This window comes from Zosterops lateralis (genome assembly GCF_965231275.1).
Source record: "Zosterops lateralis genome assembly, chromosome: 12".
Classification (NCBI taxonomy): domain Eukaryota; kingdom Metazoa; phylum Chordata; class Aves; order Passeriformes; family Zosteropidae; genus Zosterops; species Zosterops lateralis.
The window spans coordinates 20,901,719-20,929,315 of NC_139772.1; the positions used below are offsets into that span (position 1 = coordinate 20,901,719).

A 27,597-nucleotide genomic window follows, 5' to 3' on the forward strand; every position below is an offset into this window, starting at 1 on the left:
TAACAGTGACCAACAGTGCCCTTCAGAACTTGCAGAAGCTGTGGCTCACATCATAAGTAAATTAAATAATTAAATTAGCAAAATTAAGCACTTCTTAGCTTGGAAATGCTAATCCATTGCTGGTGAAAAATGTGTCATTTATGAACAGTGCAATGCAATCCTCAGTGCAAAGCACCATTTCCATTTTCCTCTGAATAAGCTAATAAGCACAGAATGTATTTACTCCAGGCCTGTGGTGTTTTTCTGAAGACAGGAGTGTTTATGGAGAGGTAGGACAAAAAATAAGCAATGCAAGTTCTCAAACCTCTGTCCCAGGTATGTGTCTGTGTCTGCCCACAGCACTTACACAAAGAATACTGCTACACTGTCCTGCTTCTTGCCCACCAAAAAATTTCCCAGCAGTACATGTGGCTCTTGAGCCTCTCTCAGCTGTGCAGAAAGCCCTTCATTATTGCTGATAACTGAGGGAACTGCCAGGGCCAGGTGCTTCTCCTTTCAGACTCAGCTGCCTGGTTTGTCCTTAGGTCAGAGCTGTGACTGCTGCTGTAGGTTAGGACAGGCTCAAGCTGCTGAGGAGAGAAGAGACACCAAGGGGAGAAGAGGTGCAAGGGATGGGAGATGCAAATGTCAGGAGTGTGCCATTCCATGGGAACCTTTGTGGGGTTATTTCCTTTTCAGCATTTTTGGTTTGTAAGCAATGAAACTGTAAGTTTATACTGTGGGGGTGATGTACAAATACAGGGTGAGGATCAGCTGGCACCCGATCATTTCTTTGCTGATAGATTGAGAAAAGTGCTTGAAAAATGCATCATTTATATCCTAATGTATTGTATATATTACTGTGTAGTATATATACTAATATATACTCTTTTGGCAATATTGTCTTTACCACGCTTTTCTGTTCTGCTCTGCTTGTTTGTCCTTTCTCCAAAAGTTACATTTAATGAAAATGGGTTGCAGTTTTGGTTTCTACGTTATGCATATAGGAGAGAGTTCTGACTCAATATTTTATGTTCCTTTCTTTTTTTTTTTTACTGCTCTGTATTTCATTGACTGCTTTGGATTTTATTAGTTTTGTCACCTTCTCTATATACAAAAGTCATATGAGTTAAGCAAAACTGGTTGTTTTCGGGATTTAGGACTTTGAAAGCGAGTTAGGCCAAAACAAAAGAGTTACCAGTGTAGATGCACAGAAGATACTTAAGGCTGTGAAAATTAAAAGAGAATGAGCATTTTAAGGCATTTAAAACTTGCTGAGTTTGGGGTGAAAGGCAAGTGATGCCTTGGCAGCTGTACTGAGGAGATCCTGGTAATGGCATTTTGGCCATCCAGAGGAAGCTGTGCTCTTCCTAAAGACACTGTAAACCCCATCCTGCCTTCCCTCCGGCTAGAGCTGGTTCATCCTGAGCCCTGCTTAAACTGGAAGCAGTTACAGGATGTTTTACCTCTAGCTAAAAATCTGACCTGAAGCTGATACTGAAAACTGGTATTTAATGTAAGGAAGAAAAAAAGTTAACATCACTTTATTGAATTGGAGTTCTTCCTTCCCAAGGAGGAGGATTTTCCTCTTTAGCTGTGTGCTGTTTATTTGGAGAGGTACTAAATGGTGATGAAAGAGGATGGAGGGCTTGCTAAATACTGCAGAGATGCTCCTATAGCAGCCTGAGCTTCTGCTCATATCTTACCAGGAGTGCAGAATAATACACCAGCTTGGCTTCAGCTCTTAGTAATACTTCTAATGAGCTGAAGTCATGCTCAGCTTGTCTCCTTTTCCCTAATTTGTGGGCCTAAAATCTGAGTATAAATGAGAAGTCACCTGATTGTCTCTCATGATGTTTGTTGTTTTAGTGCAGCAAAGACATTTATATTGTTGGATAATAAAAATAGTGCTTAAGCAGATATATCTTATTAGGCTTCATATCAGTGGAAGTAATCTTGACCAAACCTGCATTTCAGCCCAAGTTGGAGGGAGTTACAAAACCTCACTGTGCTGTTTGTGATTGAGGCAGCCATCATGTTTGCTAATTGGAGCTAATGATTGCTGTAAATTGGGATATAATTAGTTTGGATTTGACAGCAGAAGTGTTGGGTGTTCAACTGGTTGAAGCTAATGAGAAATTCGAACTGTGATTATTATAGTTTATCCAAACAGATGCTCCTACCTTGCCTTAAAACCATGGTCATGCGCTCTCCCTCCCTAGAATTTATATGTTAAAATTAGACAGGTGGATGTGACGGACACAGGGAATGGCTCCCAGTGCCAGAGAGCAGGGATGGATGGGATATTGGGAAGGAATTGTTCCCTTGCAGGTTGGGCAGGCTCTGGCACAGGGTGCCCAGAGAAGCTGTGGCTGCCCCTTGATCCCCGGCAGTGTCCAAGGCCGGGTTGGACATTGGGGCTTGGAGCAGCCTGGGACAGTGGAAGGTGTCCCTGCCCATGGCAGGGGTGGCACTGGATGGGCTTTAAGGTCCCTTCCAACCCAAACCATTCTGTGATTCCATGACTCTAAGAAAAATATGTTGATTTGGTGTAATTAGGAACATACAGTAATTTAATAGCATTACTTAACTTTGTTACAAGAATTCATTTAATGAAGGTCATCCTGCTTTTCCATTTGCACTATGTTGTGCAATAATTACATACTAATATAGTAATTGAAAATTAGGTATGTCACCAAAATACTCAGAAAAGATTTAAGCATGTCATCCACTTTTCTCACTTCACTTAACCATTTGCTCAAGGTCACTGACATGTGTTGTTGGTGGAATTGTGTTTATTTGGGGGGTTTTGTGGCCTGTTTGGTGCATTTTGAGCTGGGCTTATGTGATGTACAAGTGATGTGTGATAACCTTCAGTTTCTTAAATGGATGTGTAGTTCATGGAGTTTGGATCCTGACAGGAATATTAGCAATGACAACATGAAAGGCTGCTGTGAATAGCTAGCTACACAAAATACGCTGTTTCAGCAAATGCACTTGATAATCTGGATTCAGGAAAGCATTTTCAGATATAGGATCTGAAAGTGTGTGAATTTGATCAAAATGTTTTAATCTGAAATGAATATTTATAGTGCTTTGGCAATATTTGCATAGCTTTTATAATGGCTCATAGGTGCATCACACTAATTTTATTTTCTTATTGGGGAAAAAGAATGAATTAATTGGGGTAAGCAGCTAAATACAGACAAACCCCTCTGCTTCCAGGGGGTTGGAATGAGGTTTTCATCACAACTGATGGCTGAATTGTGTCCAAGAGTCCAAAGCACAGCTGCTCCTCTCTGTAAGGCAGAGCAGTGAAATCCACAGTTCTGCTTTTAGTCATAAAATCACAAACCTAGTAAGTTTGGAGTTCTTTAAAATCATCAAGCTCAACCAGTGCCACCACCATGTCATCACTGTGAGAAAACCCTCAGCATCCCCCCAGAAACTGTCACTCCTATAGGATCCCCCACCCAGACTTGCTGTTCCATGCTCTCAGGTTTTTTTATGTCTGTGTTGTCTACAGATGCAGAACTGAATCCATCTTTATTTTTCCCTACTTAAAAATTGTCAATGGACTCAAGAATCTAACAAGCCTTTTTTCCATCACAGTAGGGCACTTAAAACACTTCCATTGTTTCCCTCACCCAAAGGTGAAAATGGACTTGTGAGTCTTGCCTTCTATCATGAAGTTGAGAAAACGTGGATTTAACACCAAGTGCGTGTAGAAAAAAATCATTATAAAAATTTCTTCAGAATTCCCAGCCTTTGATTAAAGCTGTCCACCCTTGCCATTGAAGGCACCAGATAACTCTTATTTTTAACCTTTTATTTAATGTTGCAAGCTGATGCTTTCAGGTCTCTGATGCCATTTTCTCTCTGACATCTCAATGAGTCATACAGTGCCTTTTATTCATTGTTTTGTTATTTTTCCTATGCTGCTGATACATCTTTTGATCTACCTGGCTCACACATTCTTAAGCTTGGAATTCAGCTGCAAGGTTAAGCACTACAGCCTTAGACTGTTTGTTTTCACATTCTAATTTTTATTTACTTAATCACATGAGCATTTAATTAATACTTTCCAGTTGTTTCTGTCAAGGTCACCAGATCTTTCATACCCTTCAATATCTTCTGTAGTAAGGACCTTTCATCATTGTCCAATTCAGCTTTTAAGTACAAATTCTCCTAAGTTTTAATATTTATTATGTGGTGACTAAAAATCACAGAGTTTTTTGTTTTGTTTCCTCTGGAGTTATTGGAACTTTCTCAGAGTAACCCTCATTTTCCTGGTTGTGATCACTGCTGATAACTGGATTCTGAAATTCAGCTTTTACCTTCCCTTAATGCCTCATGCATTTTATTATTGAAGAGTTTAGAATAAAAGGTAATTTTAGATAAAGGTTAAATGTAAGTGGGTAACTTTAGAGGATGGGACGTGCTCTGTTTCTTAAGGACTGCACAGTCTTCAGCATTTTGGACAGTGACCTCTCTGACCAAAGTTGGGTGATAGTTTGGTTCAGACTATGCAAGTTGGATAAAAGTAACTTGACCTTCAATTTTTTATTCATTTCATTATTATATCCACACAGATTTGTAATGACAGAAGTTTGTCCTCTGACTAATTTTAAGTTTCAGAGTGTTTGGTGATTTTCCAGCCTATAATTGAATTAAAATAAGACCTACAAGGAACTTTCCTTCATCTGGTTGACAGTACAGGTGATGCACCAAAAGCCTGCTTGCTGCTAGCTGATGAACCACCAAGGAAGTGCTACCTCTCTCTTTTGAACTTCCTCATCCAGAGGTTTAAATTATTTGTGCAATTTATTTGTCAAAATTAGACATTTTTGCTTTTCTCTCATAATTCCTACAAAATTTCTGTATCCATCTCAGTCACTTATATATTAATTTGTTACAAATGTTTTCAGCAAAATAATCTTGGGTTCCTTCTGAGGCTCCAAACTGTTGTTCAAAACCAGAGAGGTTTGTCCCCTCTGTTCATGTTAGTTTATGTATTTGAGTACATATTAATTAACGGGACATTTTAGGAGGAGCATAATTTCTGAATCTGCTCTTCATTTTAAAAACCATGTCTGCTCTATAGTTTTTGGGGAAAATTATAAACAGGGAGTGGGTCTTGCAACCTTGTTTTCTGCATTAGATCTTCCATTTCAACTGCTTAAAGTGTTCATTTTAAATATTGTGCTATACAATTAACAGAGAAGATTGTGGAAGGGAAGAGTGGCAGGAGCTCTTTTCATTGTGAGCTGCAATCACAGAATCCCAGAATGGTTTAGAAATGGATTTTGGACCCTAAAAATCACCCAGTGCCACTTCTGCCATGGGCAGGGACACCTTCCACTGTCCCAGGCTGCTCCAAGCCCCCGTGTCCAACCTGGCCTTGGACACTGCCTGGTATCCAGGGGCAGCCACAGCTTCTCTGGGCACCCTGTGCCAGGGCCTGCCCACCCTGCCAGGGAGGAAGAACTTCTCTCTCATATCTGCTCTAAACCTGCCCTCCTTCAGCTTCGTATTGGAGGAAACCAGCAGTGAAGGAAAAAGAGGCTGCACCTTGCCTTGGTCCTTCCCTGCCCCGCAGCTGGGTCAGGTGTGCTCCCAGTGTGGTTTTGAAGAAGTTTAATATTGTGCTGCCCTTTTTACATTATTTGAGACAAACCTCAGCTCAACTCCTGATGTGCAATGTGTTTCTTTTACCAGCAAGACCTAAGGAGTGTCAGCCAGAGAGCCACTGTGCATTTGTTAGCAGGTGACTGAGAGCAAAGGGAGCTGAAGAACAAGACAAAGCCTTGCAAATCCCACTTTTCTGCCGTGTGAATGCAAATGTACTGCCACTGACACATGCTGAAAACCCAATCAATTTCATCATGTGGTTCAAAATGCAAAGGTTCCACGTCCTTTAAGTGTGGGCAATAACCTTCATTTCAGTGCTCAAATTATCTCTTCTTTTCTCCCCCTCTTTAAATCTAAACACATATAAAAAAACTGTTTGATCTCCAATCCCAGATCAAGATATTATTTCTGTGGAGGGCAGTAGAAAACATTGTGAAGTATCTCAGTATTTCTCAATACCTGTTCAGCGTGTAAGCTGCTGTTGCTTTAAAAATATGTGAAAACTATGATGAGAAAAAGTTTGGATTTGGGCCAAAAATTTGAAACTTTTTTATGGTGGATTAAACTGTTTTGCAACTAAATACTGCTTTTCTTTGAAACAACCCATTCCCTCACGCAGCTAAATACTGCCATATGTTTAAATTCTTGCAGGCCTCCTAAGGCTGACCCAGAAGAAATGTCAACAAATGTTTGTGAGTCCTTGTGGCCTTGTAACATTTCCTTTAAAAAGTGAAGAATGGAACAGCAGGAGCTGTAACACTCCCCCAGAACAGACATATGAAGGCATATGGCTGACATGGGAGCCTGCTGGCTCTTCCAAGATTGCTGGCTTCATTCTGAGTTTTTTTTTTTTTGTTTGTTTGTTTGTTTGTTTTTGGTTTTTTTTGGGTTTTTTGGGGGGGGTTTTTTTGGGGTTTTTTGTTTTTTTTTTTAATTCCTTGAGACAGCTAAACTTGTCTTTCTGTTTGCCGAGTTGCTCTGTTCTGCTCAGAGCTGAGTTTAGGGTGCCCAGGGTCCTGTACAGCTCCCACTGTGCCATGGGAGAGCCCACAGGTTCCTAAAAGTGGCAGATGGGGAAATCCAGGGAGGGTGAGATGTGGTGGCTCTGAGCTGGGGATGTCCCAAAGGATATTCAGGCAGCTCTGTACATACAGGAGCTTGAGTAGCTGACAAAGTTTTCTCTGAAGAGCAGAGAAAACAGCAGTGCTGGCTCTGGTTTTGACAATTAAAATAAATGACATTTGCTGAATGGTGCTGAATACTTGCACTTAAGTTTCACTGCAGATATGGATTTATTACTACTTAACTAAAGGTTTTGGAGTTTGCTGATATGGGAGAAGATTTTCAAATGTACAGGATCTCAAGTTTTTTTCCAAGTCAAAGTGATTTAGTTGTACAAAACCATTAGACTTCCAATAGAATTTGTGCTCAAAAAAAATCTTTGATGCCTTGAATCAGTTTTCTTCTTCCCCGTAAATGTAATTTTCTCCGATTATTATTTTTAATTAACTGAAAAATTCCTGTGCTGCACTGAGGTAACTCCAGTCCTGGAAATCTCCAGGGCACAAAGCAACCAGAAAGATAAAAAACCAGCTCAACTTCCAGCTGCTCCTGCTCCATCTTCCTGATAATGTGCATTTTTCCTCCCTGTTCCTAAGGCACTTGGGGACATCTGTGTCCATAAGTCCAGTTCTGCAGGGTTGTGTGTCTCAGAGGCTGCCCCAGGCCAGCTAGGTGAAATTGTGGATTGTCACATAGAGAAGGAAGAGCAGTGTGTGACTGTGCCTTGGGTAGTCATCCAGATCTCTTTCTCTGATGAAACACCAAATCTTGCTCTGCAAGTTGTGACTTCTGGTCATTTTTGTCTCAGTCCATTGTACTGTATCTGTGGATGTGCAGTGCTTTAAACCCTGAAATCTTGACCTTCTGAGTTACAGCAGTGGGTGTTTCTCAATACCACAAGATATTTCTTCACAAAGTATTTTGGAAGGTAATTTATGTAACTGTTCATAAAATTATTCTGTCTTGATGTAGGGGACTGGTGAGGTTTGTTTTCTCCAGTGTGGTTGGGGCAGTTTCTGTGCCCTGAAAAATAAGATCATAAACCCAGGATTTGAATAAAATGCAAACTATAAAAGGAAAAATCCAACAATTAGTGGAGTTTCTGTGATTTATTCCTCATGCTCTCTTTTTCTCTGGGCACTGCAGTTACAGTAATAAGAAAGCAATAATGTAAAAACAACATCTTGCATGAGATTGACAGAATGAATAATTAGATTTCTTTTTTTGAAGGGGAGTGGGGAAGCTTACTTTTGCTGTTTGAAACCACTCAAATGAACTTTGTTAAGTGTTCAGCCATAATTTAGCATGCAGTATGCTGTCTGTTAGAAAGGGCTGGAGTGCAATTATCAATTCTGTGACTGGAAAACCAGCGAGGTGTTGAAGCTGAGTTGTCCACTTTCAAGTAAACTCCTTAGGGGGGCTTGTTTCCGTATAACTCAGGTTGACACTATCTGAAAACTAAATAACAGGTTTGTTTAGCCACGTTGAGCTGTCAAGTACTCATAAGTCTCACGAACTCAAAGCTGATAGCACAGACACAAATGTATGTTTATATTCTCCAAGTGGAGAGCTCACCAAATTGAACATTAAGTGTGCAGACAGCCTCAGTTTGGCTCCGTTCCACAGCACACATATGGAAAAAGGTTGGCTCCCTGAAGAAATAATTATATAGCCATCTCATTCTGGGTTCAGAGCATCTCAGAGTTGGTTGTGAGAGTAAATTACCTCACCTTCCTGGGCTGTTCCCAGATCCAGGCATTAATTGCCGTCTCCAGCTCCTGCAGCTGAGGAGCAGAGGCCATGTTGACAAAGCCTGCTGTTGGCAGGTGGCACCTCAGCCCAGCTCATCCCCATCATGTTCATCCCCATGCCAGGGCTGAATGAGCAGCTCTCATCACCAGCCCTCTGTCTCGACTCACCTAGGGCCCAGCAGGCTGGGCACACTGTGCTGTGCTAACCGCATTTATTCAGCTTTATTTATGGAGCTTGGGCAGGAGGAGCTCACATCTGCCAGCAATGCACCATGTAGATACTCCCAACAAAGCTGCCCAAGGCCACCCAGAAGGCTTCAGTTATGGCCTGGAACATTCTTCCACTCCTGTACAATTCTGCTGAAAAGGAAAAATGTTGCTGCTATATGAAAATGATTGCACTTATCTTTTTAAGATAAGCTTTTGCCAAACAGACTGTTCTGTGCTTTTGGGGAGAGACAGATTTCTGCAGAGCTGGTGAAGTGACTTATTTGATTATTTGATTATTATAAAGCTATCTTTGATTTTTATTAGTAATTAGAATAATGAAATCATAAAATCTTTAATGCTGGAAAAGTCCTCCAAGCCCATGGAGTCCCATCTGTCCCCAAAACCCACCTTGTCCCCAGCCCACAGCACCGAGTGCCACATCTACGAATTCCTTGGACACCTCCAGGGATGGGCACTTTAAACCTCCCTGGGCAGCCCCTGCCAAGGCCTGACCACCCTTTCCGTGCAGAAATTCCTCCTGATTCCAACCTGAGCCTCCCCTGGCCCAGCCTGAAGCCGTTCCCTCTCATCCTATCCCTGTTCCCTGGGAGCAGAGCCCGACCGCCCCCCGCCCCTCGGCTGTCTCCTCCTGTCAGGGAGTTGTGCAGAACCACAGGGTCCCCCCTGAGCCTCCTTTTCTCCAGGCTGAGCCCCTTTCCCAGCTCCCAGTGAGGTAATTTCCATGCAGTCTTCCTTTTTTTCTAGGGATGTTAACACTGAGCACTCCTTGCTCAGTACCAAAAAAAGCCACTGAAGCTTAGAGAGTAGCTGTGCTTCTAGAATCTGGTGAAATAGTGGAGACAGATTCTCAGCTTTCGACCAGTGAGGGTTTGTTGCTTTGTTAGTGTTGTTTTGTGGGGTGCGGTTTTTTGTTTGGTTGGTTTGGGTTTTTTTTTAATATGATCCCTTTATTTTCCTAAGTACATGCTCTTGGTTGAATATGAGTTTACCACAAGATTGCCAGTGGTACCTTGGAGCTCATTTATTGTTATTTAAAGAACTGCCTACAGCACCTAGTACTATCTCCACCAAGCAGTATCACTGACAGATACCAGCAGGAATTCTTCCCTAATTGTGCAGTTTCTCTGGAATATGCAGAGCATTTGCTCTGTTATTGTTTGGTTCTTTGTATTTCTACTTCGCAACCATTGTTTGGAAGAAACCTCCTAATGCACTTGCTTGTAGCTTGTAATAATTACCCCACAGAAAATTAAAGCGGTGTTAATTGGGCAGCATAATAAAGACAAATGTTAAATATTAATATTGTCAACTCTTCTGGTTCATTTTGGCCATGAACTTCAGTGTTATGAACATTTCATTACCTGCTGCAGCTGAAATACAGATATGTGCTCAAGTTACAGCTCCAACAATAGACAGGAAGGCCAAAGTAACTCCATAAAAAATACAAGTGTATTGTAATTTTTTGAGTGATATCCTGAAATGGTAGGTTATGGAAAATCATGTCATTCTTGCTATAAAAATTGCTGAAATTCTGCAAAACTCTATTAGTTGTGAGTAGAAACTGCAGAGCAGGGGTCAAGAAATGTTCCTAGTCCTTCTTCATCTCCCAAGTTCTTACTCACTAATATTTGGCTCTGTTTTTAATGGTCATTTCTTAAAAATTATATATATATACATACATATAATACACATAAAATATACATGTGTGTATATATAATATATACACAAATATAGTATATTTTGACAGTATCAAAATATCAGTTGCTCAGTACAATTCAGTCTTGAAAACCTAAATTACCAGATTAAAGAGGATTTGGGGTTGTCTTTTGCTTTGAATCAGTAATGTTTATCTTGTCTGTCTGCATTTCCTTAGGCTTTCTTTTGTCAACATTTAAAGACTGCTTCATAGACAAATTAATGTGCTTGACATTGTCTTGTTCTTGATTGAGAAGCCAAGTGTGTAATGTTCTTTGAGGAAACACAAAAGGAAATGAGGAAAAGCCAGCGAGAAAGGACAGAGACAGAATGGCTTCTGGGTGACCTAAAGTGAATTTACAATCCATTTTCCCTTCCTGCCACTCTCCCTAGATCTAGACAAGCCATGACCTCTGGGACTCTGGAAGGAGAATGGAATAGGAATAGGTAAAGGGATATATTTGGTTTAGAAATAAGATTGAATGAAAGTTTTTTAAAAGCCTTACAAATGTTTGAAGAGTTATTGCAGGGTTGCAATAGGCTTCCCAGAATGAATTATGAATCTTCCTGGGCTGACAGAGATATTCAGTGAGTTGAATGAGGCTCACAGAAACTGAGAAACATCAGATCTCTAAGGTGGCTTTGAACAACTCTTCTTTTCTTTATTTATTAATAAAATGAAGAAGGTAGAAAAAAAAGTCCCTGAGACCAAAGAATTCTTTCTCTCTTCAGTCTCTAGGACAGATTCTGAGCTATTCCCCTTTATGGTATCTCTGATGTCCCAGAATTATTCTTCCTTGGGTGTCTCCAGTGGACCTGGAACCAGCAGGATGACTTTGTAGAACATTTATATAAAGATTTTTCCAAAGGTTAGTTGAATTTATTTTCTGTGCTGAGTGTCCCCTACAGCTTGACTAATGGGGGCATTGAGCATATACTTCAGTGGCTCTCAATTTTTAGGCTTTCTTTTCAGGTCACTAGAAGGGATTGATAAAAGAGAGCAGAAGAAAGCCAGAGGAAAGAAATAGAGAACAGCCTCCTGAAGGGTAATATAAATAGAGCACCAAATGCTAGTGAAGACAGACTCTGCTGTGGATTTGCTCTAGAGGAAGGATCTGGCCATTCATGTTTTGTGGAAGAAAAGCACCAAAGAATAGGAAAATGGCAAGGGGAGGAAGCAAACCAGAAAAAAAAAAAACCAAAACTGTAGGGTAAATTTGCCATAAAAATCTTTCAGTGCTGACAAGCTCCCAATCCATGGTGTCTCACATCTGCTGCTGGTGGAAGCTGAGCTTCAGCATGACTCAGAAGGCTTCAGAGCAGCTCTGTGTGCCTCCTGCACTGGCAGGAACTGATTTGGTATGCTCTGCATGTAGAATTTGCTTTTCCAAGAGAATATATACGAGCCTTTTATTGGTAGTGGCTCAAGAACAAAGCTTTAAGATAATCTGCTAGACAACAAAAATAAAAAGTCAAGTTTTAGAGTACAAATGAAGTGCTTTTCCCACATGTAGGCAGTTTGAATTATATACAGTGTGGTACATAGAAACATTTATTTAAGCATGAAAATTTGTATAATTTTTAATTCATATTTATTTACATGCATATACATGGATATAAGTGTGTATGCACACAAAAAGTCTGTAGCTGCTTGCCATGGATCCAAAATGCTTCCAAATTTAGATTTTAGAGAAAGCTCAGGGAAGTTGGAAACATGGAAACAGAGGGCTTGATTTATGATATTTAAAATGACAGAACACACCTGCCTGCAGGCCTCCCAATCCACTTGTATTCCTGGTACCTGGATAGGAGAGGGCTGCAGCAGCATGAGGATAATTAATACAGACTTCATCCTGCAGGGCCCATCATCTGCCTCCAGGCCCTGTGACCCAAAAGCAAGAAATAGCTGATAGAGTCATATTGTACTGGGTGAGCACAGGACTGAGCACTCAAGTGACTTGCAGAGGGCTTTTGGAGGGAAGTTAATTTGTTCCTTGTGAGCCCACATGAACCTTTTCTGTCCTGCTGGGTAATTTGGCCTCAGACAGGTGAGATGGGGCTTTATGCAGACTGTTAACATTCTGCAAAAGCACTTAGATGTGGTTTTGTCTCTCATGAGAGCACACAGCTATTCTGCCCCTGAGTTTCCTTCCTGCCCTGGTTTGTGCTCTCCCAGCTGGGTGTTGGGGTGGTAGATGGGGTTTGGAGTGCAGGGTTTGGCAGAGCAGCTCCACTCTCCCTGCCTGTGCCACTGCATTCAGCAGTGTGGGTGGACAAGGGATGGGAACACCAGGGGAAATATTTGGGCAGAGCATAAAGTCAGAATAGTTCATAAGAAAGTAAAACAGGCTATTAACCTGCTTAGAACAGAACCTTGTGTGAAACCTTCTCTGCAGCTCTTGCCTTTTGTCCTTCTCTCATGTGTCCTGCACAAGACATTACCCTTCAACGGAGAGGTCCTTTCCTTCTGGATAAAGGCACAGGACTCTACAACTTTTTGAGTCAGATTCTGTTTTCTAGCCTCATTTTATGTCAGGCTTCTTGGGTTGAGAACTGCTCCTCCAGGACTGAATGCTGCTGTGGACATAGGCATTAACACTTCCCTGCCTTGGAAGCAGAAGGCAGCAGAGCTGATCTTAGGTGCTGCAGTGTTGTGATGGTGCAGGGCAGTAATGGGACAGTGTGTGCTCCTGTCCCTGCTGCTCAATATGAGCACACCCCAGTATGCTGCAGGACTCCAGGTGCTCAGGAGTGAACACAGGGCAGGGAAAACACCCCCCGCTATGAAATCAGAGTTATTGATCCTGACCTGCCAACAGACTCTGTCACTGGGTGTGTGTGGGGAAAGCAGATTATCCAAATTGCTCTTTTATCCCTTCTGAGGAAGTTCTTGCACTTTGCTTTGTTCCATCCCTTTGCACCTGACCATTTTTCAGCACAAGGTGACAAATCCTAATGTGTCCATGTCCACACAGAGACCTTGGTCGTGCTGCTGGTGTCAGCTATGGACATTAATTAAGTGAAAGCCTTGATAACCTAAATAAACTTTGAATTTGGAGCTGCTTTCAGTGGAGCAGTTGTATTAGGTGACCTCCAGAGTCCCTTCCCACTTGAATTATGGTTGGGCTGTCCTGGGCTGCTCTATTGGTTGCTGACTGTGGGATTCCCATGGCTTGGCTCAGCTCCCTGGAATAAGAGGGAAAAGACAGAGTTTCCTGCAAGGTGATTCCAAGCATGAGCTTATTTTGTTGCTAAGATAATGGCTAGCGGGAACAATTTTCACACAGCCAAAGATGCTCATCCTGGTCAAGGCCCTCAGATCCATGTTCTCCAGAAGGGTTAAATAATCCCTGTTGTACACTGAGATTTAAACCTCATTGCAGATCCATTTTTTTTATACCTAAACGGAGATTACTCTCTATAAAAATATGGTGTTGTACTGTCGCGTATAGTAGGGACTAGAATAAAACTCCAAGAGCTGGCAGGAAACAGATTTTGTTGAAGCTGTGCTCCTGAAATGTAAATTGCAGAAATGATCAGAATAACTTCATGCAAATTATATTTATACAGATGATCCAGCTTCTGGAGAAAAGAAAGTTTGGGCAGTGCATAGCACAGAACAGCAAGCACCAAAAATGGTATTGAGGAAGTCAAGTTTAAACTTTATCTTAAGAAGAATTTATACCTACATCTTGGAACAGTTAATTATTCAGTGAGGAGAGAAGTGAGAGAAGAAATGGGGAAGCTCTGCACCCAAACAGCAGAGATCCTCAGCCGGCGTGTGGGAGCTCTGAGTTCCAGCCTCTTTCCTCTGAGTTCTATATGGATTAGTGCATTTTCAGACGTGAAATTTTTATTGTGTGCCTTTACTCACTTTCAGCAATGGCTCCAAGGTTAAGGGATGTGTGTCAGGGCCAAACTGCAAATTCATGATAGAACCATGGAAAGCTCACATATTCCTAAACCTTTGTGAGCTCAAACCTGCATAATTTTTATTTTAAATTACGTTAGCTTCCTTTCTTTTTTTTTTTTTTTTAAATCTTATCATTATTGTTGTTATTGCATGCATTCTGAATATTTAAGATGAGTAATCTGTTTAGTATGCAGGTTATGAATACCTGCATTTTTTGCAGGCTTGTAATAATTAATCACGAGGGGGGAAAAGCTTTTCAGCCACTCAGTCCATTGGCCTGGGCTGTGTAAAAACTTTGTTCCTGTACTGGATTTGAATAAGTAGCTTATGATCAGTAATTTAGTCAAGAAGTTTTGACTTTTCCAGGTTTTAATTCAGCTATACAGATGTCTCTGGCACTTTGAATATGATCAGACCTCTTTGCTTGAGCGATAATTTAGATCATTAGGGTTTTTCTTTAATCATTGTGTGTGCTGTCAGTTGTGTTTCCATAGGCACTTCTCCAGTAAAGTGTAATCAAATAACCATTTATGTGGAAACCTGAGGCAATGGAGTTCTGACTGTGCTAAAAATGCTTTTTGAAATGTTGTATATGTGGAATATTTTAGTCTCTTTTAGTAATTTCTGTGATATTTACCAGAATTTTCAATGGGCTTGAAAAGACTTGCAAAAATCTGGCACCACTTTGTTTCAGAAACTCATCCCTGATGCTTTTGGAGATTTCAGTAAGTGGGACCTAAAAATATGGGACCTAAACCCAAAGTTTAAATCCTTTCATGATTGTGAGCAATTTATTCCATTAAACTCTCAGATATGCTCCCAAGTTTATTTCTGGAACTGTTCTTCTGGAAATATTTAATTTTAGGGGCACAGTGCAAACAATTTTTCTCCAATCTGAGATTATTTTGGATTTCTAATATTTTTCATTTCTTTTGATGAGAATAATGTACCTGGGTGTTTTTTAGAGGGACAAAAATGTGTTCAGTTCATCAGGAAAAGGGAAAAGGAAAATAAAAAAGAGATTTGGTGTTGTTTTGGGTTTCCTCAGTGTAAAACTCATATTTTGTGTGCACCTCGATTGTATTGGTTTATTCACTTTGCCAAACAACCCACAAAGCTGTGAATATTTATTTAGTGCTGATCCTAATAGTTTTTCTAATAGGGAATTATTTGGGTACAATAAAAGACATTTGTAAATGAAGCAGATAAGCCTCTTGGCAGACAAGGAGTGTTTTGTCCAAGACAAGAATTCTATTGTCCACTGCTTTAGTTGTCAAGTGCCTGGGGATCCCAGGATTTATGATGATGTTACAATGGCCCTTTCAGAGGGGACTCTAAGAAGCTGTGAGATTCCGTTCCTCTGCTTTTCAGACTCCCAAATCTTTTTATCGTGCGAGGACAATGCCGGATTCAGCTGCTGCCTCGGCCCGTTTCACATCAGGCATTGTGCAATAATTACCATAGTGACAATGGGCCGGGGGCTCCTTCCCCTCTCCTCGGCCACATTTCCAAACTGCTCCACTTGTCACTTTGCATAAACCAGCTCTGAAGCCACGGCTTCTTTTGCCCCAAAAAGTCTTGTTAGGCCGTGTGGTTTAACGAGCCACCGTGGCAAATCTGTTTGGAGCATTGGAACTGTTTAATGGATTTTTTTTTTTAAAGTCTTCTTGTAATTGTAATTGGGCTTTGAAACAGCCTTCTGTAAATACAGCAGTTGGGAGGAGTTTGGCTTTTCGCCCTTTTGTAAGAATTATAAAGTTATTAGAACTACTGAAGGTATATTCAGCTGCAGAAAAAATAGGAAAATAAAAATGTTATACAGTAAATAATAGGCATCTGATAAATGATATGGTAATAGGAAGTAAATAGGTATCTGGTACCTAACTATCAATTACTCAGCTGAACTGTTCTGTGTACAGTCACAAGGATGGAAATAATCTCAAATCCTGTTTTTAATGGAAACTAACTTGTGGAGGAGTTTCTCCTTGCTTGATGTTAATATGAAGATTTATTAACTTATAATGGTTAATGCTACAAAAAAAAAAAAAAAAAAAAAAAAAAAAAGCAGTTGGTAACCCCTGATATTTGTTGAAATGCAGTGTGACTGAAGAATAGAGGCTGTAATTGGCAGCGAAATTATTATTTATATATTATTATTTAAAATACTTCCAGCCTACTCTGTAGTTCCATGATTGGTCCCTTTGCTGGTGGCCAGGTGGATGCACAGGGAGAAGCTGATGGAACTGCAGGTCAGGTGGAGACTGGCAGCGTCTGTTATCAAATCTCTGAAGCTTTTAAAAGCAAAAGAAGAGCTTAAAAAATGGATGGTAGGAATATTTCAGAGGATATTTTGAGAAGTCCGTATCCAATCAAATTCAAATGTCTCAGGAATAAAGGAATCTTGAGCTGCAATGTCATTCATAAAAATGTTGTTTTCTGTAAAGATATTGAACAAATTATCAAAATGAGGGAGTTTAGTCAGTTTCAGTCATTCATATGAATTGTGAATTAGTTCAAAAGGGTCCTTTATGAAAAAAATTACTTGCAATATATTGAATATATTTCAAAGTGCAATAGGTACTTCATAGCAGGAATGTGGAGTGCTTTTACAAACCAAGTGCTTTTATATTAGTGGCTCAGTCATCACACAAATCATCACTCCACAGTGCTTAACCTTAGCAAAATCCACTTTTTAGGAATCTGCTTTTCTGGCACTGTATCCCAAATTTTTAAAAGAGACTCGATGTATTTGCAGTTGTGAGGGGCTACAGAAGCCACATAACTTTATTTCTTCCTTTGATGGAGCAAGAGTGTAATATGTTTGTGCAATATTGAATATAAAATAGTCAGTCAATGCCTGTTTCTTTTTCAACATTTGTGCTGGGAACTTTGAAATTCAGCCTCTGCTACTGAACTGTTTTTTTTGCAATTATAACTTAATTGGTTTAATGGAGGTGAAAAGTGGGTATAAAATGAAGCATGGATAGAGGATGAGGTATCTTTAACAATTAAACACTACAGAAAATTACTGACTTGGATCTATCAGCCCGAACTACAAAAGCTATTTTTTAATAATTAGGTCTAGAAATTTTCAGTTACTAAATTTAGAGGTACTGGGAAATCTAGCCTGATTTCCTTGGCTGGAATGGATCTTAGTCCTAGAATTCAGTTAGGGCTGTTTAAGTGTCCATCAAGGTCTCAAACCTCAGAAATGCAGTGTCTGCACCAGTAGGTAACAACAAATCACACTGAGTATTTCCTTTGCATTCAGTCACATTAATTATATTTTATCTGTATTTCATTTCCGTGGGGACAGTTTCAGAAACACCTGGGTTGATGAGATGTGAAATGATGAGGTGTGAGGATGACTGTTCTGTGAAATTGTGACCATCCTTAACTTACCAATTTTAATTCAGGAATTGTCATGAAAAATGATTCAGCAGGTTTCTTTTTGTTTCTGCTCCCTTTGTCCAGACTGACTCAACTTTCTCCCCCATTTATGAAAGAATTGTAACCACTGAAATAGCTAACTTCTTACAGGCAGAGGCACCTCTTACTTGTTTGGGTTTTTTTTTTTGTTTCAGATGTAAAAAATCTTACATATTTTTTCACTACTGTAATGGCAGTTCTACTTCCTAAAATAATCTTCTCCCTTTTCCATCATAATGATAAACCCACTAATTTTCTAATATCCCTTTAGAGCATTTAAAAATGTTCAAAGCACATCTTGCAGGTTAGTGGCATCTGCAGCTGTTCCTTTTTTCACTACAGTGTGTCTTGTCTTGGACAATGTTTCCAGAACAGATTTTTTCCATAGATAACACAAAAGAAATGTGAAAGAATTTTGATACGGCCTCAAGCATTTTAGTTATGGGAACACCATAGCAAAAGTGAGTCTGTTAAATGTTCCAGGTTGGACAGGGCTGGTATGGTGGCAGGTGTCCCTGCCCATGGCAGGGGTGGCACTGGGTTATCTTTAAGGTCATTTCTAAACCTGGTCTTCTGTGATTCTAGGTAAAGGCTATTTATTAATTATAAGTAGTATTTAATTGCTTGCCTTTAGACTCTCTTTAGGCTTCTGTGGTAGTTTGTAGGCCAGACTTCAGTTTCCTTTTATTGTGGTCCCACCACTGTTTTGGATTTCAAATGGCCTTTTTACTTCTTTGCAGCCAGAACTGAAGTAGTGGCTGAGTGGCAGCAGAGGGCTAACAGGTGTCACAGCTTCCTGAAGTGGTATTTCAGATGGGTGGAATATGCTACATCAACTGGCAGCAGGTTTCCACTGGGTGAAGGTAAGTCCTACATCCAACCCTGTGATCTCCTGAGGGATGTCAGGGATTCATGGCTGGGGCCTTGTTTCTGTAGTGTTTAAAATGTTTGTGCAATATAGGGAACACTTCTGCAGGCACTGATCCCTCAGAGTTTAACCAGAGCTCGTGAGAGCTCTCAGCTGTAGGACGCAGACCATCCTTCTACCTCTCTACAGCACAGTTTGATAAGGGACACGTTTTGAATCCCTTCTGTTGAATTTCTCGTTTAAAACATCAGAGTATCACTTGAAAATTCACAACAGTGGAGCACTGAAGAACAGGAATGTAAGAATTTTTCTGATATTTAGGTTTACAGCTGGAAGTGATCAGTCAAACAGGTTCATACTTTCCTTATTCAAGTGAATAAGTGATTAATTCCATGTTTGGACTCTTTTTCTGATATTTTGTGCAATACCATTGAACTTAATGTAACTGCTCAGACTTGGGTTGGGAAAGGAACTTCGTGGTGATCCTTAGGCTTCAGAGAAGGTGGAAAGTAGAGAGTATGGGAAACTAGACCTTTAAAATAGTTGGATCTGCTGCTTTGATGCAGTTTAATTTTTTAAATCCTCTGACTTTCGCAGTGCCGTTGCTGCAATTCCACAGAGGTGAGAATTGCTCACTTACAGGAGTGTCCATTGTTCATTTTAAAGTTTAACACAGAAACAGATTAGGTGTAATAGATAATAAATACATAAACACTGTCATTTTTACAGAATCCAAAGCAGGAGCCCACCTGAATTGTGTGGGATAAAAAATACAATGCCAGGATATTAAAGCTCTTTGTCTTGCTGACTCATTCACAGTTTCTACATTCAATTCACTCAGGTCCTGCTTGACAGATGCTTAGTTTCTGTGAAAATGTCTTTGAATTACAATTATCTTATTTCTGGCAGCCAAATGGACTAGCACTTCAACATCTTTGTGAGCAGCTCTATGGGATCTGTGTGTGGTGTCCTCAGATTTGGGGAGGGGACTGCAGCAGCCAGGCTGGGTGACACTGGGTTTAATTAACTCCTTAGCAAGGGCAGAGCTCAGCATGGCAGGTTCTTGTCCTGTCAGGATACAAAAGCCACATTTTGCAAACAGTGCTCAGCTCTTACTCAGATCCAGTTTCTCAATGGAACGATTCTAAAAGGGTTTGGTTTGAAGACTAGCTGACTAGATTTCAAATTCATTCCTGGGTATCAAGAAGACATAGAGAAAATATCTGAAATTAGTTCTGCATGTCTCTGTTCCATACAGACTTACATGAATTTTCTCACCACTGTTTGGCCTCATTTGGCATTTTCTAATATCCCAGTTCATGGTTTAGTTCAGGCTCCTTTCTACTCTGCTTGTTCTTGAATTCAGAGCTACTACCAAACAGACTTAATTTTCAGAAATTAAAGGACTGTGAGGAATAAGCTTTAAGGGAAACAGCCCATCACTCTCACTAGTATATGAGATAAGTGAATTTGAACTGGGTCCCTATCCCAGTTTTATCTGATTTTCTTTTCATAGACTTCTTTGCATTTCAGAGTTAAAGCAGATAATTTGTAAAAGAAAGCATCCTGCAGAGAGACTGTGGAATCTTCACTCTGTTTGGAGTGTGAAGTGTCTCCCTGCAAAAGAGGAGCAACAAGAGCTGCTTTTGTTGATTATCATGTAAACCTGTGACTCCATATGCTTCCTTAAAGTCTCTTCCCTTCTTTTGAAGGATCTTTCTTAAATTACTTCCAGCTGTGCCTATTGACGAATGCAAATTTCCTGTTACAGTGTCTGGATAATGACAAGAGTTGAGAAGGTAAAATATTCGTGTTTAACTATTGTCCATGGAACAAAGAGCAGTGGAGCAGACACCAAGGCTCTGCTGAGCTGCTGAGGGCTGTGACACAGCCTTGGCTCAGTCACTACAGAAGGTGACCAGGAGCTTCAGGAACTGGGAATATCCTGACTGGACATTTCCTTCTTCTGCTGCCTGAATTTTCTAAACTGAATTTCAAAAGAGACTGAGGGTAAGCACATGTCTTGGTTTGGAAAGATAAGGGTCTGCTAAGGAGGGCAGGAACCTCCCTTGGAATGGAGAATGCAAACCTCCTCCCTCCGAATTATTACAATTTTGAAATTAAGGGGCTCTCAGGCAAAGATATGAGGATAGGAATAACAGTTATTTACTGGTATGTATAACAAGGCAAACAAACAACAATAACTATGGCATTGACAACAAAAACAGAACTAGGAACCTTGTGCCAGCCTTCTCGGCTGAGATGGGAAGGGATGGAGGAGAGGCTTTGTTCCACAAAACCCTGAGGCAGTCTGACCCCGGTGACCCTGCAGGCCTCTGAGGACCACTACGCTGGAACGGTAGGAACAAGCAGAAATCCTGGGCTGGTGGATGAGATGTACCAGAAGCGCTGTGGTGGTAGCTGGAACTGCAGGACGTCCTGGCAGGGCTGGGGGTGTGGGGCTATAGCGCAGAAAGATCCAGAGCAGGGCTGAAGAAAGCGCCGGGGGCAGGACGGCAGCAGCCCAGCTCCCAGCAGGGCAGCAAAAAGAAGGCGAGTTCAGGATTCCTGGGCACACGAGCAGATGGTCCCTAGGACTGGACTCCAGTGGTGACAGTGAATTCTCCCTGCAGTATGCAACAGCTTGACCATGGTCCTTCTGATGCCGAGAATGAGAGAGCAGCTGCCCCCAGCCCTGTCCTTTTTACCTGTCCCCCCCGAAACTCACGGTATCTTTCCCCTCGAGAGAAACTCCCAGAGACAAAAGAAGTGTAGCCCAGTGCCACACTCCTCTCCTGACTTCAGCCACTTCTTTTGTTTTTTCTTAAGTACCCATAAGTACCCAGTCGTTAATTTCCTAGCAAATTATGAGAAAAAAAAATCTACAAGTAAAAAAAGAAAGAAACCCAACCCCCAAGTTGTATCTGCACAACAGATACACTTCCCTATGATTTTATTAATTTGTAAAGCATCCCACGTGAATAACTGGTCCTCAGGACCCCAAAAAAGAGTACTCTCATAGAATCATAAAACCACAGAATGGTTTGGGTTGGGACTTTAAAGCCCATCTAGTGTTAAAAATGGGCGTAGATAGTATTTTTCTCCTTAAAATGCCTTTATTAATCAGCTCTCAAAAGGGTGGCTCGAGGGAGGTTCAGCACTTCTTGGTAAACCTTGAGGAGGATCAGTTCGGCTTTGCAGTCTCAGGCTACCGCAGAGTCGGGAGCCCCGCCCTCGCCGGGGTGGTAGGAGTTGACTGTTCTGGTGGTCTGCCTCCTCTCGGGTACTTTTAGGTTACTGTAAGTTACAAAAAAAAAAGTTTATTGTTATAAATGCAATGGCAAATATCGGATTAACAAAGAAACAATTTATTAATAACACGATATCAATCACCAATAAAAGAGAAAACCACAAAATAGGAAATTGCCAGCGCCGCGCCGGGTGGATAGGAGTCTGCACGCCAGGGTACAGGACGCCCAAATCCACACCAAACGCCCAAATCCACACCAAACGGCCCTCAGTCCACCACTTTATAGGATTTTTCTGCCCTGAGGCAGTCCAGGTGTCCAGGGTGGGCCAAATAGTCCAAATTTCTTTTCGATGGCCTTCCCGGATCTTGCCAAGTCCCGTTGATCCATTCTGGGAAGGTCTTTTCTTATGCCAATTGTACCAGTCAGTCTTATGTTGATTTCAGTGTGCACATCGTGCCAGGGCGTTGATGAAATCTGCATCGTCGTCAAGAAGGAATTCTCCTTGCATTGGAAAGGGTGCGATTCTTATCGGGGCTGGCTAGCGTCTTTGTTTGGTCTGATGGTCCTTCTCCTGTTTCGCAACTGAAGCAGTGCAGGCTGGGGATGCAGACTGCTACCTACTAGACTTTACATTTTATTAACATCATTCTTTTTATACATTGGATTATTATTTTATACACGAATTTTTACACCAAATTTATCACATTTATCAACACTTTAGGGTATACACAGTTCAGTACTGTCCACTGTTGGTCCAAATTTCACATTGGTTTGTTTTGGCAGGGGACTTTTGGTTTTAAAAGTGTCCCAGTTTACACTGGGGTTTCTAATTTACACGTTGGTGGTACGGGGTCGCCGGGGGGGATGAGAGACGACTCTGGCACGGCGGTCTCATGGCAGCGGTTTTCTGCGGCTTGCCGTGCCACGGCTGGGGTTCCAGCGGGGGATGGGGGGGGGGAGGGGCTCAGTGGCGCCCCGGCGGCAGCGGGAGCGGCTGGGGTTTGGCGGCGGTAGCCACGCGGGCACGGGGCCGGCCCGGGCAGCCCGGGGCAGACCCACGCCGGCAGCCGCCCCGCGGTGGGAGCACAGGTCCAGGCCGCTCCGCGGCAGCGGGGGTTGGCGCACGGCAGCGGCCGCCGGGGATTGCCGGTTCTTCGGGCGACTCGGGGCGGTCGGCAGTGGCGGGGAGCGATGGGTTTTTCCGCGCCGCGACTTCGGGAGCAGCGGCGATGGGCGGCTCAGGGCCAGCTCGGGGGGGAGGGGGGGGGAGGGAGCTGGCCCTGGTGTGGGACCCCCGGTTCCTCCGGCGGCTCGGGGGGGGGGGGGGGGGGCGGCTGCTGGCACTCAGCGATCAAATAGCCCGCCCCCCCCCCCCCCCCCCCCGCCTCTCCAGGGGGACTATGGAGGTGGCTTTTAATTGCTACACTACAGGAATTCACAATCACAAATTATTCAAAACATTAATACACTTAGTATACAACAACCAAGGGCTTTAGCACTCTAGACTCCTAACATATACTCGGGAATTTTTAAAATTTTATTCTTTTCATCTAGTGTCACCCCCTGCCATGGGCACTGTCCCAGGCTGCTCCAAGCCCCAGTGTCCAGCCTGGCCTTGGAGACTGCGAGGAATCCAGAGGCTGCCACAGCTTCTCTGGGCACCCTGTGCCAGGTCCTGCCCACCCTCCCAGGGAACAATTCCTTCCCAATATTTGACCTGAATTTCCCCTCTTTCAGTGTGAACCCCTTGCCCTGGCACTGCAGCTCCTGATGCAGAGCCCCTCCTGAGGTTCCCTGCAGCCCTCTCAGATCCTGGAAGGCTGTGATGAGTTCATCAGAGGATGAGGAATTGAAGTTCACTTCCTGAATATATAACTTAGTGCTGTATATTGCATACTTTGCCTCTTGCATATATAACATTTAATTCTTACATAGAAAGACCATAATGGGAAAACCAGGTTGTTCCTGATGTACAGAGCAGATCTTGGAAGGAAATTTCTCTATAGTTTTGTTTTTGCACAGATGCCATGTGGAAAGAAAACTATCTGTTTACCTCAAGTTAAGGCCTGTTTTGGCTTTTCTCCCCAAATCCTATCTTCCAGAAGTAAAAAAGAGTAAACACTCAAAGCACTACACTAAATTAGGCAAAACAGAATTCAGCAAACATGAAACCACTACACAACCCACAGAACAGACACTCAGTGTACCTGCAGGATTAGCTCATTCCATGTATTTTAGGATGGATATTAGTAATCTTAATGAAGTAGGCTCACATGTGAGGGCAAAAGCTTAGATTTTAGTAGGATGAAACTCCAAAGTACAGGAAATCCCATGGTGGCTCTTAAAGGCTTGATAGTGAACCATTAAGAAGAGTAAGTGTCATTTCACATAGTCTGTGCAATGAGATGGAGTCTGAATTTATTACTTCTGCCTTTTTGGTTCTGTTCAAGACCTTGCTTGAGCTGAAAAAACCTTTGGAAACATTGTTAGGATAAATATAAGACATATTCTAGTCAAACAGATATCAAAGAAAAGTTATTATTTTGTTAGAAATTACAAAGACTTCAAAGTGAGGAAATATATTGACACTGTCCTGTCTCTTATGGTCTCAGTACTTCTTACATGGACATTTCAGGTTTTCCTATCTGCTTTTTCATAGAAAATTATTTCCATGTTGCCTTGAAAGAATCTTGAATGTAGAAGAATGTTGGAATGAGTGATTTGTTTTTGGAAACAACGAAATTGTACCTGAGCTGAAATTCAGCTTTTCATGGCAAAAAGTTTGTTCCAGGTTGAATCCTGAAGCAACTGAGTCATCAGAGACTCACCTCTGCATTTCCCAGCTTTCTCGGGAATCCCAGCCCTGTCTGGGCTGCAGGATGGAGCTCTGGAGAAGGATCTGGAGCAGCCTGGCTGGGCTACGGAATGGGAAACTTATGAAATCTCTGCCAGGATGAGATTCCCTAAGGAATCTGCACTGCACGGGCTGCAGAAATTGGCCAGCAGAGGAGAAAGAGCATTAAAATATTGATCCATTGACTGAAAAACTCCCCAAAATTCCAATCACTTCTGGGTTGAATTAACCTCAAATAGTTGTGCTCCAATAAAATCAACTTTTGGCAAAAGTTCCACAGTTACTTCAAAGGTGAAAAGTGGGAATTAAAAGCTAAATTGGAGTATTCCTGAAACAATTTTAATGGGAATTTATGGAGAAAATTGTTGTCAGCTTTAACAATAAATACATAAATATACAGTGTGTATAAATATACACACACATATATACCTATATATACCATATGTGTGTTTGTGTGTATATATATATATATAGTTGCTCACTTTGTGTTTTTATAATGATAATGATGGCGAGGAGGAGAATAATAGCATATTTAAAACTTACACTATAATGTCTTCAAGAAAAAATACAGCCAGGGCTCAGAAAAAAAGAAAACCCAAGAGAAAACTAAATAGTGTGCCTTTCACATATATATTACATATTAAAAGATGGTTGTGCACTCAGCCTTTCAAGGTTTCATTTGCAATAAAAGCTATTTGAATTCTACTCAGATGTTAGTTTACTGTCTCAAAAATGGGCATATTTTGTATGCCATAAAATAAATCAAAATTTAATATATTTATTTATTTTGAGGTGATTAACCCAGCCAATTACTACATTGTTAGTCACAGTTGAAGAAAAACTTAAAAATGTATCTTGCAGGAACACTTGCTGATATAACGATGCAGCAGATGCAATTTATGTGGCTTTCCTCATATGTATAAACACTAATAAAGACACACAGGTAATAATTGGTAAAATCTAATATAATGCATAGGTTTTTCCCTCTCCATTCCTGACAACCTGCATTTGCAACCACTCAAGTTACTTTTATTTTAAAATGGCTTTTCAATTACATTCTGCTGCTGTAGGGGAAAGCTTTTTGACAAAGGCATAACATAAACCATTTCTATTGCAGCTCCATCATAGTTCCCACAGCTAAACTAGTCTGGACAGATCATTAAAAAGAAAAATTAATAGTACAAGGTTGTAGGGAAACAATAACAGATTATGACTGGCCTGTGGCAGCCCACTGAATTCATGCAGTGGAATAAAAATGATTCTCTTGTCTCATAAATGAAGGTTTGTTCCAAAGTTTTAGGTGAAGTCTCTCCTTCTGTTCCTTTACAGGAAAAAGCTGTCTAGTTTCTGATCTATTAAAGCAATACTTGTAATTGGTGCACAAGAGTAATGAGGATTTTTGGGATAGAAAGCATCCATTTGGTAATCTTTGCATAATAATAATAAACATAACATCAAAGAGAATGGCATAGAACACAACACACTTAACAGATACATTAAAGCAAAAAAAAAAAAAAATAACCCTTGTCAGGGCTGGTCAGGGACAGGAGGGACAAAATGAGGATTGAGTCAGGACTTGATCCTATTTTTTCTTACTTAAGGTAGAAACTGCTCTAAACCAGGCTAAATTTGCAAAATTCAGTGTGCCAAAGCCAAAGTATTTGTGATTCCATGGCAGTTCTTTCAGATCTGCTGCTGCTACCTGTGTAGCATCATGTCTGATTTATCTCTTGCTTGAGGCTGCTCTTAAAGGTGCAACGAAAGTCCTATAGCCTCCCTCTAGATGGGCATGCATATTTTCCCCAATTTGCTCAAGGTCCCATGGCTCAGATTTTCTGTATAATTCTGGTATGTGTGGCAAGCAGACAGGCTTAGACTTTAATGCTGTAATCTGAGTTTCATTATATTGATGCTATAAATTCCTGTTTTAGAAGATATTTCAACGAATATGGGCTCTGGGATGCATTACTCGTTTATTTTGGCCAGTAACCACAACCTCCAAGTGAATTCAATGGGATAATGGGAGAGGCCAGGAAAGGGGAAGCCTGAGCCAACATCACATTTGGAATCAAAAGCAGGACTGACCCTGAAGGGTATTTTCCGGTTCTGTTTATGAACACGATCTTCTTTTGGAAACAACAGGCTAAAATACTAAATATCCAAAAGCTATATCCAAAGCTTTATCCCCACTTTTACAGGAGAACTTGGCCATTTGGCCTCCAATTCTCCTTTCTCTCTCCCCCAAGAATAGAAAAACAGATTACGTAACCTGCACAGCCTGGCCACTGTGAGAGGCCTCCTGGCTGTCCTGGCTCGGGTTCGTGCCATCAGCTATATTTTGTGAATCCGGGCTGCACTGAAGCAAAAATAACCAACCAACCCAAAGGCTCTGTCTTGACCTCCCAAGCTGTTCTCATACTTTCTTACTGCAGGCAACATGTGAGTTGCAGCACACTGGGGAGAAGATATTCCCTATTTATTCCAAGGAATGTGCTCACACAAACATTTAGCACTCACTAATGAGCTGTTCATCCCAAGGCCAGGAGCCAGCTGCAGCCTTCACTGCTCTGCTGTCTGTTTGTGAGCCCAAAGGTGCCACCTGTGTCTCCTATGCCCCTCTGCCATGTGTGAGACCTAGGAGAAAACAGCCCCATCCCAGGAACAGGCTCACCCCAAGGACAGCTCAACAAAGACTGTGCTGTGCTGTGTCCCAGTAAAGCCACTGGTCCACTGCTTATTACCCCTCTGCTGCTCCCAGCATCAGCAGAATGACACCAAAGTTGTACATGCAACAAATGGAATGACCACTTTTCTCCTTGTAGGTCTGTAGTCATTAGATTTGCTTTATATTTAACAAAAACAGAAATAATTAATGGTTTAAGTGGGAAGACTTCCCAGCAAAGACTAGAGCAGTAATGGCTTTTTAATAACTG

At 41.5% G+C, this 27,597-nt stretch overlaps 1 protein-coding gene across 1 annotated transcript in view; it reads left to right on the forward strand.

Annotated features, from left to right (window-relative positions):
* The window catches only part of CDH11 (cadherin 11), an 84,567-nt gene that overhangs the window by 21,021 nt on the left and 35,949 nt on the right, over positions 1-27,597 (forward strand). The window contains exon 2 of the mRNA XM_083869981.1: positions 18,432-18,554. The gene's annotated coding sequence lies outside the window, so the exon portion shown is untranslated. The remainder of the gene's footprint in view (positions 1-18,431; positions 18,555-27,597) is intronic.